The sequence below is a fragment of the Stegostoma tigrinum genome, chromosome 24 (assembly GCF_030684315.1).
Source record: "Stegostoma tigrinum isolate sSteTig4 chromosome 24, sSteTig4.hap1, whole genome shotgun sequence".
Classification (NCBI taxonomy): Eukaryota; Metazoa; Chordata; class Chondrichthyes; order Orectolobiformes; family Stegostomatidae; genus Stegostoma; species Stegostoma tigrinum.
Genome location: NC_081377.1, coordinates 3,756,395 through 3,778,348, shown reverse-complemented (window position 1 = coordinate 3,778,348; position 21,954 = coordinate 3,756,395). Strand labels below are relative to the sequence as shown.

Genomic DNA, 21,954 nt, shown 5'->3' with positions numbered 1-21,954 from the left:
CTAGATGATTATAAATCCTATCCCTTATAACCTTTTCCAACACTTTACTAACAACTGAGGTAAGGCTCACTGGTCTATAATTACCAGGGCTGTCTCTACTCCCCTTCTTGAAGAGGGGAACCACATTTGTTATCCTCCAGTCGTCTGGCACTATTCCTGTGGACAATGACAAGTTGAAGATCAATGCCAAAGGCTCGGCAATCTCCTTCCTGGCTTCCCGGAGGATCCTAGGATAAATCCCTATCTTCACCCTCTGTAGGATTTCTAATGCCTCTTCCTTATGAACCTCAATCCCACCTAGTCTAGTAGCCTGTATCTCAGTATTCTCCTCGACAACATTGTCGTTTTCTAGAGTGAATACTGTTGAAAAATATTCATTTAGCACTTCCCCTATCTCATCTGACTCCACACACAACTTACCACTACTATCCTTGATTGGGCCTAATCTTACTTTCGTCATTCTTTTATTCCTCAAATACCTATAGAAAGCCTTAGGATTTACCCTGATCCTATCTGCCAACAACTTCTCACGTCTCCTCCTGGCTCTTCTGAGCTTTCTCTTTAGGTCTATCCTGGCTACCTCGTAACCCTCAAGCGCCCTAACTGACCCTTCACATCTCATCCTAACATAAGTCTTCTTCTTCCTCTTGACCAGAGATTCCACCTCCTTCGTAAACCATGGCTCCCGCGCTCTACAGCTTCCTCCCTGCCTGACAGGTACATACTTATCTCGGACACACTGGAGCTTTTCCTTGAATAAGCTCCACATTTCTAATGTGCCCATCCCCTGCAGTTTCCTTCCCCATCCTATGCTCCCTAAATCTTGCCTAATCTTATCAGGGTTGAGGCCCGAAACGTCAGCTTTTGTGCTCCTGAGATGCTGCTTGGCCTGCTGTGTTCATCCAGCCTCACATTTTGTTATCCCCTAATCTTATCGTAATTGCCTTTCCCCCTGCTATAACTCTTGCCCAGTGGTATACACTTATCCCTTTCCATCACTAAAGTAAACATAACAGAATTGTGATCGCTATCACCAAAGTGCTCAACTACTTCCAAATCTAACACCTGGCCAGGCTCATTACCCAGTACCAAATCTAATGTGGCTTTGCCCCTTGTTGGCCTATCTACATACTGTGTCAGGAAGCCCTCCTGCACACACTGGACAAAAACTGACCCATCTATAGTACTTGAACTATAGTGTTCCCAGGCAATATTTGGAAAGTTGAAGTCCCCCATGACAACTACCCTGTCTCTCTCACTCCTATCAAGAAGGATCTTACTATCCTTTCCTCTACATCTCTGGAACTATCCGCAGGTTTATAGAAAACTCGCAACAGGGTGACCTCTCCTTTCCTGTTTCTAACCTCAGCCCATACTACCTCAGTTGACGAGTCCCCAAACATCCTTTCTGTAACTGTAATACTGTCCTTGACCCACAATGCCACACTTCCCCACCTTTTACCGTCTTCTCTGTTCTTACTGAAACAGCTAAAACCCGGAACCTGCAACAACCATTCCTGTCCCTGCTCTATCCATGTCTCCGAAATGGCCACAACATCGAATTCCCAGGTACTAACCCATGCTGCAAGATCACCCACCTTATTCCAGACGCTCCTGGCATTGAAGTAGACACACTTCAAACCAACTTCTTGCTTGCCGATGCCATCTTGCATCCCTGAAACTTTATTTTGGACCACCCTACTCTCAACCTTTTCTGTACTCGAACTACAATTTTGGTTCCCATCCCCCTGCAGAATTAGTTTAAACCCACCCGAGTAGCCTTAGCAAATTTCCCCCACAGGATATCGGTACCCCTCTGGTTCAGGTGAAGACCATCTTGCTTGTAGAGATCCCACCTACCCCAGAAAGAGCCCCAATTATCCAAGAATCCAAAACCCTCCCTCCCGCACCATCCCTGTAGCCATGTGTTCAACTCCTTTCTCTCCCTATTCCTCACCTCACTAGCACGTGGCACGGGCAACAAATCAGAGACAACAACTCTGTTCGTCCTAGCTCTCAGCTTCCATCCTAGCTCCCTGAATTTCTGCCTTGAATCCCCATCTCTCTTCCTACCTATGTCATTGGTGCCAACATGGACCACGACTTGGGGCTGCTCCCCCTCCCCCTTAAGGATCCCAAAAACACGATCAGAGACATCACGCACCCTGGCACCTGGGAGGCAACACACTAACCGTGAGTCTCTCTCTTGTCCCCACAGAACCTCCTATCTGTCCCCCTAACTATGGAGTCCCCAATGACTACTGCCCTGCTCCTCTTCCCCCTTCCCTTCTGAGCAGCAGGGACAGACTCTGTGCCAGAGACCAGAGTCTTCTGGTTACAATCACTTATAAACTTGCGTCACTCACCAAGTCAGATCCAAACTGACATGTAACAGCATATATTACTATTGAAGTATCTACACTGGAGCTGCTTAGCTTATTTGACTGGATGGCTGTTTGTGATGCAGTGTAATGCCAACACAGTGGCTTCAATTCCCACATCAGCTGAGGGCACCTTCTCAACCACCACTCCCTTCACCTGAAGTATGATGACCCTTAGGTTAAACCATTACCAGTTGTCTCTGTCGCTCTCTCTCCATAATGAGGGAATAGGACTAGGGCAATTTTACCTTTTACCTTGGAGATAGTCAATACATTGATGATTATCTTCCAAAATTCACAGTCCAAGATCCTAGACTGTAGGTAGCAATTATCACCCCTCTATAGAGGAATGTTGAGTGAAAATATCCAAGATCCTAGACTGTAGGGAGCAATTATCACCCCTCCATTTATAGGGGCAAGTTGAGTGAAAATAAGGAACTACAAATCTGTTAGTCTTAGATCAGTAGTAGGGAAAATTTTAAGATCCATTACAAAGCATGTGATATACAAACACTTAAATAATCATGAAAACTGAGGGAATTGTGGATGCTGTAAATCAGAAACAAAAACAGAAGTTGCTGCAAAAGCTCAGCAGTTGTGGAAGCATATATGAAGAAAATTCAAAACCTTCTTTGTGAGGGATGGTCAGCGAACCCAAAATATGAACTGATTTTTCTTCACAGATGCTGCCAGACCTGCTGAGCTTTCCCAGCAACTTCTGTGAATAATAATGATCTCATTGAGCAGTCAACATGGTTTTGTGAATGGGAATTTGTGTTTGATGAACTTCTTGGAGTATTTTTTTAAATGTTACTAAATCCCAATGGAAGCTGATTAAAATAATCAAAGCATTTCACATAAGAGATAACAGTAGAGATTAATGTTTAGCTAACAGAAAACAGAGAGCTGAAATAAATATGTCATTCTTGTGTTGGCAGACTGTTCACAACAAAAAATTTTTGGATGTGGGGAACAAATGTAGAACTTCACAATTTGCACATGATACAAAGATAATCAGGAATTGTATGTTGTGAGAAGTATTTGGACTAGCTTAGTGAATGGGAAAGAATATGGCATTTAGATAATGGTGAAAAATATGACCTTATCCAATTTGATATGAGAAGTAGATCTGCATTGTATTTCTTAAATTGAAATGGTTAGAGTGCAGATTTACAATGTGGCCTAGTTGTCCTTGTCACTCAGTCACTGAAGGTTAACATGCAGTAGTAGCTAGTTGTTGGTTAACAATTGAAATGTTAGCATTTAGTCCAATAGGATTTGAGTGGAGGGGTGTTTTTTTTTTCAGTTGAGTAGGAGCTGATTAGTTCACACCATGAGTACTGCATGCAGCTATGATCTCCTCATCTCAGGATAATAGTATGGTAGAGATTGATAGATTTCTGATCAGTAATGTTGCGAAGGGAATGTGATGGATAATAAACATTGAAGTGTGCTGTCAGCTATGCTTGAATGAGATGATAAGGCAGGTTTGATGGCTGAATTGCCTGCCTTTTTTTAAATAAACATTGTGCAGTCTTCTCCCTTCACATTTATTTTGGATTCTTTCCTCCTGCAAGCGTGCATGACAGACGCGTGAGTGCCTGTGATACATCTGGGTATTTGATACATGCAGTACATTCAGTGAGGCTGACACTGAGGCAAACGCATTAATTGAGCTATTTTCACGGATTTGCAGATATGCTGAGAATTGATTGAATTGATGTAGGTGGAAAAATATTGCACAACAGTTGGGGGTGAGCAGAAATGCCGGAGAAAAGCAGCAGTGATGTAAAGTGTAAAAAAGAATGATGGAAGCTGCTGAAGTTTTGTATATTATGAAATGTTGTACAATGGAGAATACTTGACAAAACCAAATTATGTTCACTTTCCCTTACCTGATTAGATCACTGAACTGCTTCCTGCTGTGGATCCAGGAATGGACAGCTTTACTCCTGTTACTGATCTCCTTTCTGGGATTTAATCATACCTTCTTGGTTGTAACAGTTCTGTATTGTTACTTTTTAGAGACTGCACATATTCCTGATCCTTGCATTATCCAACAGTACATAAAGCAATGTTTCATTGAATTGAGTCACTACCTTTCACTTCTTCTTCTTCCATCAGTGGTTTCTCTTTCCCTTCATTAAGGTGTTCCCAACTCCTCCCAGTTCCTCTTGGCATTGATACTTTGAACATTTCAGATTAAATTACGTTGCACTGGTCTGCGTGTGATTCTTTCGTGTATATTGGAGGTGCTAATAATGCAATACATAAAATAATGTTGAATCTGTCTTCAAAACTGCCATTCCCACAGGTGCAATTATCTTCAAAGTTTCACTTTGCCACTACTCAGAACTCTCCCCTTGTTTGTTATTGAGTCCATGGCTTGGAGAATTATCAACAGAATATAGATGAGAAATTAGAGGGAGCTGAATCAGACCATGAGGGCTACATGAGAAGTCACAATGTGGGAGTAGCCACATAAACTAATGCTGAAAATACTCTGGCAACAGATACCTAAGTAAGAGTAATCCACTGAATTTAACCACAAAGGTGAGTCATTAGAGATGGAAGACGTGGAATAATACATTGAAATTTCAAAGAGGTTGGGAAAGATAAACAGAGACAATCTGCCACACTCACAGAGTGTAACTTATGATTTCTTTCTTTTTCATGATATGGCCAGGACAGAAATCTAATTCACGAAATTATAATTGTAAGCTTTGGGATAAATGGTAATGAATTGAAAATCAAAGACCTTATAAAAGTAGGGACATCAGAGGAAAATTTTATGGGCTCTCAGCAGAGAGGTTGGCTTTGGGAATCAGGGTCCAAACGGAGGGCTGGTAATCTTTTGGCTAACTTTCATCTTTAAAACAGTTCCCTTCCCATTTTGCCTCACCATCAACAATGCAGTAAGTTCAAGCAATGTGGTCTTTAAGTATCCACCAGCTAAATAAGACTTGTAAGACCACATGGAGTAACTGCAATATTAATGTTAATCAATCTCACGTCATTATTGTCATTATCAAAAAAAAAAGGATTTAAGCATATCACAAACAAACTTTTTTCATTGTATGGTCTTCTAATCGTATATTCCATACTTCCTTACTTCATTTCTTGCCATCATCCATCCAGCCTTTTGCATAAATATGAACAACAAATTCTGAAATTTTACTTTGTAGAGAATTTTGCACTTGAAAATTGCTATTGACCCAAGTTTTGCACAATCTGCAAAATCAAGAAGAAACCTTTGTGAAGTGCATCCTCTCTAGGCCTAGCACCTGGAGTGATTGCAATGAGGTCAGCCAGGTGGACCTCACAGACTATAATTTCCCTGAGGAGGATTGTTAACGTGGTTCAATAATGGAGTGCTGACTGCAGATATAAACAGGAGTGTCAAACATTGTAGATAACAAAGTGTGAAGCTGGATGAACACAGCAGGCCAAGCAGCATCTCAGGAGCACAAAAGCTGACGTTTTGGGCCTAGACCCTTCATCAGAGAGGGTGATGGGGTGAGGGTTCTGGAATAAATAGGGAGAGAGGGGGAGGCAGACCGAAGATGGAGAGAAAAGAAGATAGGTGGCGAGGAGAGTATAGGTGGGGAGGTAGGGAGGGGATAGGTCAGTCCAGGGAAGACGGACAGGTCAAGGAGGTGGGATGAGGTTAGTAGGTAGGAAATGGAGGTGCGGCTTGGGGTGGGAGGAAGGGATGGGTGAGAGGAAGAACAGGTTAGGGAGGCAGAGACAGGCTGAGCTGGTTTTGGGATGCAGTGGGTGGAGGGGAAGAGCTGGGCTGGTTGTGTGGTGCAGTGGGGGGAGGGGACGAACTGGGCTGGTTTTGGGATGCGGTGGGGGAAGGGGAGATTTTGAAGCTGGTGAAGCCCACATTGATACCATTGGGCTGCAGGGTTCCCAAGCGGAATATGAGTTGCTGTTCCTGCAACCTTCGGGTGGCATCATTGTGGCACTGCAGGAGGCCCATGATGGACATGTCGTCTGAGGAACGGGAGGGGGAGTGGAAATAGTTCACCACTGGGAGATGCAGTTGTTTATTGCGAACTGAGCGGAGGTGTTCTGCAAAGCGGTCCCCAAGCCTCCGCTTGGTTTCCCTAATGTAGAGGAAGCCACACCGGGTACAATGGATACAGTATACCACATTGGCACATGTGCAGGTTAATATGGAAAGTCATCTTGGGGCCTTGGATAGGGGTGAGGGAGGAGGTGTGGGGGCAAGTGTAGCATTTCCTGCGGTTGGAGGGCAGTGTGGAGCGAACAAGGGAGTCACGGAGAGAGTGGTCTCTCCAGAAAGCAGACAAGGGTGGGGATGGAAAAATGTCTTGGGTGGTGGGGTCGGATTGTAGATGGCGGAAGTGTCGGAGGATGATGCGTTGTATCCGGAGGTTGGTGGGCTGGTGTGTGAGAACGAGGGGGATTCTCTTTGGGCGGTTGTGGCGGGGGCGGGGTGTGAGGGATGTGTTGCGGGAAATGCGAGGTACGCGGCCAAGTGCGTTCTCGACCACTGTGGGGGGAAAGTTGCGGTCCTTGAAGAACTTGGACATCTGGGATGTGTGGGAGTGGAATGCCTCATCATGGGAGCAGATGCAGCGGAGGCAGAGGAATTGGGAATAGAGGATGGAATTTTTGCAGGAGGGTGGGTGGGAGGAGGTGTATTCTAGATAGCTGTGGGAGTCGGTGGGCTTGAAATGGACATCAGTTACAAGCCGGTTGCCTGAGATGGAGACTGAGAGGTCCAGGAAGGTGAGGGATGTGCTGGAGATATATACTGGACCTATACTCTCCTCTCCACTTATCTTTTCTCTCCATCTTCGGTCTGCCTCCCCCTCTCTCCCTATTTATTCCAGAACCCTCACCCCATCCCCCTCTCTGATGAAGAGTCTAGGCCCGAAATGTCAGCTTTTGTGCTCCTGAGATGCTGCTTGGCCTGCTGTGTTCATCCAGCTTCACACTTTGTTATCTTGGATCCTCCAGCATCTGCAGTTCCCATTGTCACTGTGTCAAACATTGTGTTCACCCTGAGAGCTGGCCGTAAGGAAAGTTTGATTATTGGACCACCGTCATGCAACTACAGACATAGCTGTAGTAGAGTTGTTAATGGAGAGAAGATTCTGCACCAGGTTAAATTTGATCATCCAGAACCCAGGCAGAGAGTAAAACGGTATCAGGAATGCCAATGCCTGACTCAAGATTCCTCTAAGAGAGACAGATTTTTTTTGCCATGGATGATGTTTGGTATTGAAACCACAGAAATGGCCCTACATGAGTAAGAGGCATGGTCAATGTGAAGTCAGCTGACGTGACGTACAAAGTTCGGATAGGTGAGGTGGTCTTGAAAAAGTATGAAAGTGCAAACCCTCCAGCAGGGCAGGAGCAAAATATATCCAGCCCTTCTGGAAGAAATCTTGGAGTTGGAGATGGACACAACAGATGTTGCACCCTCAATACCTTTTACATATGAAAAAAAGGATGAATTTCTTCCAAAACATTCCTGGAGCAAGTGGCAGGCTACAGTCTGGTACAAGTCATATATATCTGAGGCTGAGTTGGAGGAACTGGCCCTGTGAAAACATCCCAAGAGTTGCTACAAGATAAAGAACAGGCCTATGTCCCCAGACTTAAGGAAGAGGGATATAGTGACTGTAATGAGGTCAGCCAGGTAATTCTCATACAATATGAGTTCCCTGATTGAGACGATTACCTTAGTCCAATGAGGCAGCCCTGACTGACAGTAACAAACAAGAGTTTCAGAGGTTCTGCTCACTCAGAGAGCTAGCTGTGAGAAAGCGGGATCAGTGTCAGGGATTCTCTTTGTGTAAATAAAGGGTGACTTGGTGACCAGATACTGGCATCCGTGGATGTTATTTCAGCACCAAGAAAAGTTTTTTTTTTCACTATTTGTCACCTTTGTTAACAGCATATTGAAATCCATGGGTGTTTTATTGGGTTTTTTTTCCAGCGTACAGTGATCAACAAATAATCCTCTCTCAAGGTCAGCAGATGAAATACTGGAATTTCATGATTTTGTCCTTGAATTCAGGTGGAGAACATTGATTCATTTCGTTTTCTGATAGAGTGCCTTTACATGAATCTTTTGCACCACATGCCACTGGCCTTGAGTTAGGGAATATTTTCTAGGACGTAGAGTCAGATAGAACTATAGAATCACTGCTCTGCAGAAAGAGGCCATTCAGCTCATCAAGTCTGCATTGATGCTCTGAAAAGCATCCCACCCAGACCCCCATCCAATCCTTGTAAAGCTGTATTTGCAATGGCTAACACCTACTCTGTACATCCCTCAACACTACAGCGCAATTTACTTTGGTCAATCAACCTAACCTGCACATCTTTGGATTGTGGAAGGAAACTGCAGCACCCAGTGACACAAGGAGAATATGCAAACTCCACGTAGACAGTCAGCAAAGCTGAAATTGAACCAGAATCTCTGGCATTGTGAGGCAGCAGTGCTAACCACTGATCCACTGTGCCGTATGTGATAGTTTCATGGGTGATAATATTTTGTTTATTCTTGATCAACAATTCAGCAATGTGGGATTCTGGTTTGTGATCAGTAATCTGTTAATATTATGCGGTTTGAATCACCCCCAGATCCCTGGTTCTGATACTGGACTTAATTTAGGAATGTGAAGTGAAGAAGGCAGTAGACAGGTGTTTCAGGGTGAAGAATCTCTGCGTTTATTAAATACAAAGGTGAGTATATCACAAGAAATTAAAACGCAAAAGTAATAAACAGGGAAATAAAAGAAATGTGATTAAAAATACAAGAGTTAAAAAGGCAAATTCATAACAATGAAATTGACACTATCAGTTATTAACTTAACAGAGGATAATTACTATTAAAAACTAAACAGTAGTTTCAAACACAGACAGTTAAATCAGACTTCCTGACCTTGGGGTTCCCTGAACTATCACCAACCCACCTTCCCTTCCCTGCTAGCTGGGTTGGATACTTTGCATCTGAAGGAAATAGGCTCACCATTGGGGATAAACACAATTTTGAAATACAGCTGGCTGTTCCTACTTGCTATAGTCGGTACTTCACTGAAGACTTTGTATGGTGTTCAATCTGGTTTGAGACCTTGGATTTTCTTACTTTGTGGTGGTATTGTGAGCCAGTTTGCAACTCAGGATATGTCTGAGGCCTTATCAGTCATGTCGTTGGTTTTTGGAGGTCATCGGTGGTCAGATCTGCTAGTCGTCGTTGGTTGCTGTTGGTTCCCCTGGTATGGAATAGTTCTTTGTCAGAAGATTTCAGGGGAATAGCTGTGCAGATAGTTCTCGGACAGCGTAGCTGTTTGGAATCCCTCTCCCAGATCAGAGCCAGCAGTTATATAGACTGTGTGCTCCATTATCACCTCACAAATCTATTCAGTTATTAGAGATAATGGGAACTGCAGATGCTGGAGAATCCAAGATAATAAAATGTGAGGCTGGATGAACACAGCAGGCCAAGCAGCATCTCAGGAGCACAAAAGCTGACGTTTCGGGCCTAGACCCTTCATCAGAGCTCTGATGAAGGGTCTAGGCCCGAAACGTCAGCTTTTGTGCTCCTGAGATGCTGCTTGGCCTGCTGTGTTCATCCAGCCTCACGTTTTATTATCTTCTATTCAGTTATTGTTCTTCCTCTCAGGGCTGAATGGGCTTCCTGAGCACTGGTGTAGGTGTGAGTGGTTTCTCAAGTGAGGTGAATGGTTTTGACGGGTTTGGAATGTCCAGCATTTTCCCTTGGAAGAGTATCTGATTAGTTTGCATAGTGACGTGAAGGTTTTATTTAACATGAACGTGAAAAAGGTTTGCATGTAGCACAATGATGTGGAATTTTCAGCAACTTTGTGCCCGACCAGGTTTATACCTGTGTAGGGTCAAATTTGAAATTGTGGAGGTTGTTTATTTCCTGTAGACTGGCTTACATTGTTTTAGCTGAGGCTGAATGTTTTCAGTGAGCTAACCTCTAAATTATATAACATTATTTAAGTAATTAACTAAGTAGAAATGGCTGGACGGATGTGGTGTTGTAGCTGTATGATGTGGGAGCTGGCTGATGCCATTGCAAACCACAGTGACCACATCTGGAGCAAGTGTTGGTTGCTTGAGGATCTTTGGCTCAGAGTTGATGAGCTGGAATCGGAGCTTCAAACGCTGCGACACATCCGGGAAGGGAGGAGTACCTGGACGCTTTGTTTCAAGAGGCAGTCACACCTGATAGTTTAAGTAATTCAAATTTGGTCAGTGGCCAGGGACAGCAGGGTGTGACCATAACCGAGGGATCCTGCAGTCAGGAACAGAGGAGCCTCAGCCCTTGACCTTGTCCAACAGGTACGAGGTACTTGCTGTCTGTGTGGATGAGCCAACTAACCACTGCACCATGATATGGGAGGCCATTCAAGAGCGGGGAGCAAAATGCCAGGTGGTAATTGAATGGGATTCTATAATTAGGGAGATAGATAGTATCATTTGTAAGCAGGACTGAGAGTCCCGCATGGTGTGTCACCTGCCCGGTGCCAGGGTAAGGGATACCTCAGACCGGCTTGAAAGGATGTTGGAGCAGGAGGGGGAGGATCCAGTTGTTATGGTCCACACTGGAATAGACAACATAGGCAAGGCTAGGAAAAAGGACCAGTTCAGAAATTATCAGGAGCTCAGAATCAAATTAAAGGACAGGTCCTCAAGGGTCATAATCTCTGGATTACTGCCCAAGCCACATGCTAATTGGCATAGGGACATGAAAATAAGGGAAGTAAACATGTGGCTAAAAGAGTGGTGTGAGAAAGAGGAGTTCCTTTTCATGGGTCACTGGCATCAGTAGTGGAACAGGAGGGATCTGTACTGTTGGGACGTTCTCCACCTGAATCGAGCTGGGACCAATGTTCTAGTGAAAACGGTAAATAGGGTGGAGGATTTAAACTAGAAAGTGGTGGGGGGGGAGGGAATGGTGAAACTTGCCCCACTGGGAAATAAGGCAGCAGGTTAACATCTGTAGTGGTGGATACAAATACGTGGAAAAATATGAAAGAAATGACATGGAGGGAGAATTCAGGAGAGGTAGATATTCTACAGAAAGTCTCCAGCACAGACACAAATAAGAGAGAGTGTTTGGAAAGGGCTAGTAATCAAACACTGGAAAAACAAATGAAAATGAGAAGAGGGTGGGTTAATACAGGACTGAAGGTGTTATATTTGAACGCACGCAGTGTAAGGAATAAGGTAAATGAGTTTGTGGCGCAGATCGAAACTGGCAGGTATGACGTGATAGGCATCATGGAGATGTAGGGGATCAGGATTGGGAACCAAATATGCAAGGATATACATCCGATGGAAAAGATAGGTGGGTTGACCGAGGGGGTGGGGTTGCCTTATTAATGAGAAATGAAATTAAATCAATAGGAAGAAACAAAGTAGGGTTTGATTATGTAGAATATGTATGGGTAGAATTGAGAGAACTGCAAAGCTAAAAAAAACATAGTTGGAGTTGTGTACAGACCTCCAAACAGTAGTCAGGAGCTGGGCCGCAACGTACACCAGGAGATAGAAAAGGTATGTAAGAAAATCACAGTGATCATGGGGCATTTCAATATGCAGGTGGACTGGGAAAACCATGCGGGTAGTGGATTGCAGGAAGAAGAGTTTGTGGAATGTCTACAAATGGCTTTTTGGAGCAGCTCGTGGTGGAGCCTACAAGGGAACATGCAATACTGGATTTAGTGTCGTGCAATGAGGCAAACTTGATAATGGAGCTCAAGATAAAGGAACCCTTAGGGGACAGTGATCATAATATGATAAAATTTACTCTGCGATTTGAGAGGGAGAAGATAGAATGGTATTATGGCTGAATAAAGACAACTACAGAGGTATGAGGGAGGAGCTGGCAGAATTGACTGAAAGAGGAGCCAAGCAGGAAAGACAATGAAACAACAACAGCAGGAGTTTCTGGGAGTAATTCAGGAGATGCAGCAAAAATTCATCTGCAGGAAAAGAAGTATGGTACAGGGAAGGTGAGGCAACCATAGCTGACTAAGAAAGTCAATGATAGTATAAAAGCAAAAGAGAAAGCTCAAAATGTGGCGAAGGACAGTGGGAAACCAGAGGACTGGGAAGCTTACAAATACCAACAGAGGGCAACAAAAAAAGAAATAAGGAGGGTGAAGATTAAATATGAGGTTAAGCTAGCTAGTAATATAAATAAAAACTGTAAGAATTTCTTTAGATATGTTAAAGGCAAAAGAGAGACAAAAGTGGACATTGGACTATTGGAATATGATGGTGTAGAGGTAGTAGTAGAGAACACGGAAATGGCTGAGGAACTGTATAATTACTTCGCATCAGTCTTGATGGTGGAAGACACGAGTAATCTCCCAAACATTCACAAGAGCCAGGGAACAGAGCTGAGAATGGTGGCCATTATCAAGGAAAAGGTGCTAGTAAAACTGATTGGCCTGAAGATGGATAAATCACCTTGAGCGGATGGACTGCACTTCAGATTTCTAAAGTAGATGGCTGAAAAGATAGTGGAAGTGTTAGTGGTGATCTTTCAGAAATTGCTAGAGTCGGGGAGGGTCCCAGAGGACTGGAAAATCGCTAATGTGACACCTCTGTTTTAAAAGGGAGTAAGGCAAAAGACAGAAAATTACAGACCAAGTGGCCTAACCTTGGCCGTGGGTAAGATTTTGGAGTCCATTGGAAAGGATGAGATTACTGAATATTTGGAAGTGTACAGTAAAATAGGGCAAAGTCAGCATGGTTTTATCAAATGGAGGTCATACCTGACAAATCTGCTAGAATTCTTTGAGGAAGTAAGAGCAGGGTAGACCAAGGAGAGCAAATGGATGTTATCCACCTGGACTTCAAGAGCACTTTTTACAAGGTGCTGCACAGGAGGCTGCTGTGTAGGTTAAGGACCTATGATGTTAAAGGCAAGGTGCTAACATGGATTGAAGATTAGCTGTCTGGCAGAAAGCAGACAGTGGGGATAAAAGGGTCTTTCTCAGGATGGCAGCTAGTGACAAGTGGTGTTCTGCAAGGGTCACTGTTACAACAACAACTTTTCACTTTATACACGAATGATCTAGATGAAGGAACTGTGGGCATTCTGGCTAAGTTTGCAGACGATACAAAGATAGGTGGAGGGACAGGTAGTATTGAGGAGGTGGGGAGGCTGAAGAAGGATTTGGACAGGTTTGGAGAGTGGACAAAGAAGTGGCAGATGGAGTACAACATGGGAAAGCATGAGGCCATGCACTTTGGTAAGAAGATTAAAAGCATGGACTATTTTTTAAATGGGGAGAAAATTCGGAAGTCTGAAGTGCAAAGAGACTTGGGAGTTCTCGTCCAGCATTCTCTCAAGTCACAGTCAACTTGCAGGTTGAGTCAATGGTCAGGAAGGCAAATGCAATGTCGGCATTTATTTTGAGAGGACTTGAATATAAAAGCAGGGATGTACTACTGAGATAACAAGGTGTCGAGCTGGATGAACACAGCAGGCCAAGCAGCATCAGAGGAACAGGAAAGCTGATGTTTCGGGTCTGGACCCTCCTTCAGAAAATGAAAAGATGTACTCCTGAGGCTTTACAAGGCTCTGGTCAGGCCACATTTGGAGTATTGTGTGCAGATTTGGGTCCCGGATCTCACAAAGGATGTACTGACCCTGGAGTGGGTTCAGAGGAGGTTCACAAGAATGGTCCCAGGAATGGAAAGCTTAACATATGAATAACATTTGAGGACTTTGGGACTATATTCATTGGAGTTTAGTAGGATGTGGGGGGATCTAATTGAAACTTACAGAATATTGAATGGTCTGGACAGTGTGGATGTTGGGAAGATGGTAGGAGAGACTAGGACACGAGGACACAGCCTTAGCGTGAAGGGAAGACTATTTAGAATGGAGATAAGTAGAAACTTCGTCAGCCAGAGAGTGGTGAATCCATGGAATTCACTGCCGCAGAAGGCTGTGGAGGCCAGGTCAGTAAGTACATTTAAAACTAAGATAGGTAGGTTCTTGATTGTCAAAGGGATCAAGGGTTACAGGGAGAAAGCAGGTGAATAGGGTTGAGGAACTTATCAACCATGGTTGAATGGCAGAGCAGACTTGATAGGCTGAATGGCCTAATTTCTGCTCCTGTGTCTTATGGTCTTATGGTCTTATAACCCCTATCCCAGGCATCTGCCCTTGGGTTTGTATATTTCCCAATCTGCCCCAGCCAGATTCTTCCTGGCTGAGTTGCAGCCCATGCTTTCTGGAGTTCCAGAGACTTTAATCCGATATAATATAATTGTGACAACTTCTGCCTTCAAAGAGCTTTTTAAGTCCAGGGTATGACCAACAACTGATGGGGGTTTTTGGCCCACCTTCCACCCACTTGCTTAGTTTTCTTTTTGTTGGCATATTTTTTGTTTAGCATTCTTGCTGGTTTATGGCTGTCTGGTATATTGGCAAGATTTTGCAAATCTTTAACTATTTTCTCAGAAACATCAAATTTATTGCTGATTTACAATTAATATCTCAGATTTTTCAATGGCCATATTCATATTTCAGCCTAGGTGGGAGTTGTGCAGAGGAACCCTGCAGATTCTCTATTTTAGGAGTCTCTAAAGGAATTACCTTGGAAACTGAATATTCTGATGAACAATTCCTTTACCTCTCAAACCCTCTGAAAGACTCCATTTAAATCAGAGATGAAATTAGGTAATTCGATATGCAGGAGATAAGTTAAACAATTAAGTCCATAATGTAACTCCTGCACAATTGTAACCAACCCTGTACTTACCTCACACATGTACCATTTGCAACTTTTCTAGACATAGTATACTCTCCAGACCCCAACATGATTTGCATTTCCACAACTCAAATTTCTTCACCCTCCAGACCCAAACCTCCTCAACCACTACCACTCCACAAACCCCACCACCCACTTCCTCCAGCTGTGATCTGTCTCTGCCTTCCCAGCAAACCAAACTGCCTAATTCTCCCCGTCAACCTATACCTCCATCCCCCTCCCCAACCTAACCCCCATCCTGCCCTGCTGCTGCACCCAACCAAAACAGTGCAACAATTTCTTGCCCCCCCCCCCCCCCCCCCCCCAGGTGCCTTACTCATAATATAATCTATTCTTGGCATCCTCCCTCCTACTCAGCCGACACGCTACTTAACTTGCTTCCTTGTACCCTATCCAGCTGACACCCTTACTACCTATCACCTTGCCCAGAAGGTAAACTACTTGCCTGGCACCATCTCCAGCTAGCACCCTGCTTGCCTGACACACCCCATTCCACCACACCTCACCTCAAAATTATATTAATGTAGTATTCATTGGTCTCCCACTGTCAATCTGTTATTCTGAAATTTTAAGTATCTCCATATGGCAGATTAGTGCTGTGAAATGGAGGAATAGTACCTTCCTCTGATAGTTCTGACTGTGAAAGAACTGTCAAAATGGAGGTAAGGCTCTGAATTTATGTAGGAGCCCTAAATGGAATGTCCTTTTGTTAAGAAAAGGGATGAAGTGGCGAAGTGGCAATCTGTGCAAGATCTCCTCTCCTCAAAAACTGCAACCATTAGTCTTCTCAGTCACAGCTTTTATTTCACATTAATGTCACAGCATAATTAGGGAGAGAATAGGGCCCCTTAAAGATCAAAGAGACAGTCTGTGTATGGAACCACAGGAGATAGGTGATATATGAAAGGAATATTTGGCATCAGTATTTATTGTAGGGAAAGACATGAAAGCTAGGGAACTTGGACAACTAAATAATGATGTCTTGAAAAGAGTCCACATTACCAAAGAAGTGGTGTTGGAGGTCTTAACACACAAAAAGGTAGATAAATCCCCAGGACCTGAGCAGGTGTATCCCAGGACATTGTGGGAAGGTAGGAAAGAAGTTGCAGGGGCCCCTAGCAGAGATATTGGTATCATTGACAACCATGAGTGAAGTGCTGAAAGACTGCAGAGTGGCTAATGTTGTGCCATTATTTAAGATAGGCTGCAAGGAAAAGATAGGGAACTGTAGAGTGGTGGGCCTGACGTCAGTGCTAGGGAAGTTGTTGGGGATAATTCTCAGAAATAGGGTTTACATGCAATTGTAAAGGCAAGGACTGATTTAGGAATAGTCAGCATGGCTTTATGCATGGGAAGTCATGTCTCACGAACTTGATTGAATTTTTTGAAGAGGTGACTAAGAAGATAGATGAAGGCAGAGTGGTAGATGTGGTGTACATGGACTTTAGTAAGGCCTTCAATGAAGATCCACATGGTAGACTGGTTAGTAAGGTTAGGTCACATGGGTTGCAGGGAGTGCAAGCCAATTGGATACAAAATTGGATTGACAGTAGAAGTCAGAGGCTGGTAATAGAACATTCATAGAATCCCTACAGTGTGGAAACTGGGCCTTTGGCCTAATAAGTCCATACTGACGCTCAGAACATCTCACCCAGAACCCATCCCCGGACACAATTGGCAATTTAGTATGGCCAATCCACCTAGCCTGCACATCTTTGAACTGCGGGAGGAAACCTATGCAGACACAGGGAGACAGTCGTCTGAGGGTGGAATTGAACCCAGGTCTCTGCTGCTGTGAGGCAGCAGTGCTAACCACTGAGCCACCGTGCTGCCCATGCATTGTTGTTTGACTGCAGACCTCTCAGCAGCAGTATGTCGCAAGGTTTGGTGCTGGATCCATTGTTGTTGGTCATTTATATTAATTTGGATGAGAATACAGGAGGCATGGTTAGTAAGTTTGTGACTGACATTAAAATTGGTGGTATCTTGGACAGTGAAGAAGATTATCTACGAGTACAATGACATCTTGATTAGCCAATGGACTGAGGAATGGCAGATGAAATTTAATTTCAATAAATGCGAGGTGTTGCATTTTAATAAGACAAACCGGGACAGGACTTACATGGTAGGCCTTCGAGAATGTTGTCAGACAGAGAGATCTAGGAGTGCACGTACATAATTCCTTGAAAGAGGCATCATACTTAGACAGGGTCGTGAAGAAGGCATTTGGCACGCTTACCTTCACTGGTCAGACCACCGAGTGTAAGAGTTGGAACATCATGTTGCGGTTGTATATGACTGATGAGATCACTTCAAGTACAATTATGATCACCTTGCTCTTAGAAGGATAATATTAAGTTGGATGTTATTAAACTGGAGTGGGTACTGATAAGATTTACGGGGATGTTGACAGGACTGGAAAGTTTGCGTTATAAGGAAAGGCTAAATAGACTGGGATTTCTTTTCCCTGGAATGTAGGAGGTTGAGGGGGGTCCTCATAGAGATTTATAAATTCATGCAAAGCATAGATAAGATGAATAACCAGGATCTTTTCCCCATGGTAGGGGAGTCCATAAATGGAGGGCGTAGGTTTAAGAGAGAGGGGAAAGATTTAAAAGGGACCTGATGGGCAACTTTTTCACACAGAGAGTGCTGTGTATGTCGAACAAACTGCCAGAGGAAGTGGTAGAGGCTAGTAAAATTACAACATTTAAAAGATGTTTGGACAGATACATGAGTAGGAAATGTTTAGTGGGATATGAGCCAAATGTCGGCAAATGGGGCTTGATTAGTTTGGGACACTTGCTCAGCGTGGATACGGTGGACCGTAGGGTCTGTTTCCTTGCTGTATGACTCTATAACTTTAAACTGAGTACTTGTTATTCTGCTTTGAAGGCAGTTTGAAAGAGTATGTGATACACATTAATCGTGTTGATTGCTTTGGAAATATCTACTAAAATAGGGAGAGGGAAATGTAAAGGATTCTATGCATTTAAAACTAGACTCAATAGTAATTTATGATCAGGACACTGGTTGGTTACCAAAGGAAAAACAGACAATTTTTACACAAAGTTTATGCAAAAATTGCATTTCTTAGATCAAGTGACGAGGTCCACTGTTACACAGGATCAACTTTTGCAGGGCTGTATATGCTAGTTTTATGCATTCTTCAATAATTTACCTGGTAAAGGCTCCAATTTGACTTGATTATTTAATGGTAAGGGCATTGATGGATTCTTATTCTCCAACTGTTTTCAAAGTAAAGACACTAATCCATAGTTTGCCCTTATTCCCAAGGGTTCAGAGAACAAAACCTTCAATTCCTGAGCTATAATGTGCCTCCAATTGCTTAATGAAGAAAGTTATGATGTTTTTGAACTTTCTGACCTTTTGTAATTAGAAACAAATTGTTAGCTCAAATTGTTAAGTACCATATCCAACACCACATCCTAAATTAGCCTAGTTCCATTTGCCAGCATTTGCCTCTTATCCCTCTAAATCCTTCCTACTTGTATACTCATTTGGATGCCTTTTAAATGTTATTATTGTACGAGCCTCTACCACGTGCTTCTGGCAGTTCATGCCATTCACACACCAGCATCTGCGTGAAAAAGTTGGCCCTTAGATTCCTTTTAAATCTTTCACTTCTCACCTTAAACCTATGCCCTCTAGTTTTGGACTCCCTATCTTGGGGAAAAGACTTTGTCTATTTACACTTTCCACGTCTCTCATGATTTTACAAACCTCTATAAGATCACACCTCAACCTCCGACGTTCCAGGAAAAATAACTCTAGCCTATTCAGCCTCTTCTTATCACTCAGACCCTCCAACCCTGGCAAGATCCTTGTAAATCTTTTCTGAACCCTTTCAAGTTTCACAACATCCTTCCTGTAGCAGGGAAACCAGCATCACATGCAATACTCCAAAAGTGGCCTAACTAATGTACTGTTCAGCCACAACATGACCTCCCCACTCCTATACTCAATGCACTGACCAATAAAGGCAAGGATACCAAATGCCTTCTTCATTCTCCTATGTACCTGTGACTCCACTTTACTGCAAGGACTCTGTGCAGCAGCACTCCTCAGGACCTTGTCATTAAATGTATAGGCCCTGCCCTGATTTGCCTTTCCAAAATACAGCACCTCACAATTATCAAAATTAATCCAACCACCATACCTGAGCCCATTGGCCCATCTGATCAAGATCCCGTTGTACTCTGAAGTAACCTCCTTGGCTGGTCTACTAAACCTCAAATTTTGGTGTCATCTGCAAACTTACTAACCAGTTAACAAATGTTATTCATTTTCCCATGTAAAGATTAATTCTAACCTAAATATTTGTCTCTAGATGCTTACCCTACACCAGATTTCAACTGATTCCATCAGTAATTGCTGGGCTGTTTGTTATACTATTTTTGAACATATGTGTAATATTTACAATTCTTTAACTCTCTGACATCACCCAAATTCCAAGGAAAATTAAAAGATAATTGTCAGTGCCTCTGTAATTTTCACTCCCATTTGCTTTAATATCTTTGGAGACATTTCATCTAGCCCCAGTGCCTTATTAACTTTTGAGTATTGACAGCTTATCTGATACTTGTTTCTTATCAATTTTTAACTCTTCAGTGAGTTTCATCTCTGTCACCATGACCTGGGCATCATCTGCTTTGTAGATAAGGACAGGTGCAAATGTTAATTTAACAACTCAGCCATGTCTCTTGGTTCTTTTTTGGTCCTTTGCCTTTTTAGTGCCGAATCATCATCTGACGAACACCAGAACTGATGTTGCATATTATGTCATTTCATTTGAGAAGATTTGGTATATATTAATTAATCCATTAGAAAAAGTTGTTTGCAACATTAATTTGGCCTTCAAAACATAGATGGTCTAATGCCAGTTTGTTCCTGAGTGCCACAAAGCAATCATTCTAATATTGACTAAGAGTCCCTTACATGCTGAGAAATGTGATGTCATAATGACCATATGATCTCTGATTACTTTGAAAAATGAAATATGGAATGTTAATTATGTGCATTAGATTTAGACATTCTAGTCTTTGAAACAATGGTTGACGACAATGTTTCTAAACTGCAGTGAATTGTTCTCATTTTATGTTATATAATATTTAATACAAAACAAAACTCAACGATCAATATCTCAACGATCAATATGTCAGTTTTAGTCAATGGTAGCACTCTCTTTGAGGCAGCAGGAATTGCAGTCAAGTAAACAATCCAGATAATTGGATCATAACCTAGGTTTGTTCATCGAAATTTTAGGAATTTTTCTTGTGTGTTCATTTTAATGTTCTCACACCTACTATACTCAGCTTTCTAATTAATTAACAAATAACATTAAATAAATTTAAGCTTCACAGAATATTGTATAGCGATTTGAGATATTCTTATTTCCCATAACAAGTTGAAACAAAAAAAATGTTTCCCTGGAAATAGCCCAACAACAACTATTAGCAACACACAGGAATATAGATTGATTAACTGAGTTGGAAAATGGTTTGCAAATGGAATGTAATATGGGAAGACGTTAGGTTTTTGCATTGACATGGGTATTGGGTATTTAGTGGGTCATACAGAAAAGTTATTGCCACGATTAGATTAGCCGTAATCTTACTGGAAGAAGATCGGGCTCAACGGCACATGTACAAAAATACAATATTGGAGTAGACCATTCAGTCTCTTAGACTCGATGCACTGTTCAATGTGAACATGGCTGATCTGTTTGTGTTTTGAATTGGATGTTGCCATCTACCCCCTCCCTTTGATTCTCTTGCCTAATGAGAATCTAATTTAATTATATCTAATTTAAACACATTTAATCACCCTGCTTCCATTGCCTTCTATAGAAATATATGTTATATGTCTTACTCTTCTGACTAAAAATAAAGCAAATAACTAAATTACTATTGCCACTCTAAGAAAGCAGGACGAATCAACCAGTCACAGCTCCGTAAATCAACAATCAAGTAACATTTGCTCACTTGCAAATAACGTGCTCACTAATTTCAGTTTTAGTTCTATCATTATCATTTAACTTTTAACCTTGCTACAGACTTAACCCAACATGAACAAAAGAGCTGAATTCAAGAGTGGTGACAGTAGCTGCACTTGACAGCAAGCTAGCATTTAAATGTAACATCAAAGATCCTTGACAAAAATGAAGTGAGGGGAAATTTCTCCACTGATCAGTGCCATACCTATCATAAAAGAAACTGAATGTTGTTGTTTGAGTTCCACCATTTCAGTCACAGGATATTGCTGCCAGAGATCCTTAGGGTAGATTCCTAGACACAACTATTTTCCAGTTGCTTCATCACGAGCCTTGCCTCTATCATAAACGCAGAAGTGGGGATGTTCATTGCTGTCTGTACCACTTTCACTACTATTTGTGATTCCTCACAGTCTGAAGTCTTTGTCCATATACAGCATGACTTAGGCAACATGCAAGCTTTGGCTGGTAAGTGAGAATTATTATTCACACCACACAAATGCCAAGCAATGACCATCTCTAAGAAATAATCTGACCATGGCCCATGATATTGAATGGTGAATCCTCCCTTTGCTGAATCCTCCACTGTAACATCCAAGATGTTACCATTGACCAGAAACTGACCAGGACCAACACATAAATATTGTGGCAACATAAATAGATCAAAAGCTGAACATTTTGTGGTGAATTAATCATTTGATTACACGAAGCCTGACTACCATTTACAGGACACAGGTCATGAATGCGAACG

General features: G+C 42.6%; 1 protein-coding gene across 13 annotated transcripts in view; it reads left to right on the top strand.

Annotated features, from left to right (window-relative positions):
* The window catches only part of LOC125465044 (adhesion G protein-coupled receptor B2), a 687,705-nt gene that overhangs the window by 317,756 nt on the left and 347,995 nt on the right, over positions 1–21,954 (top strand). The window lies entirely within an intron of this gene.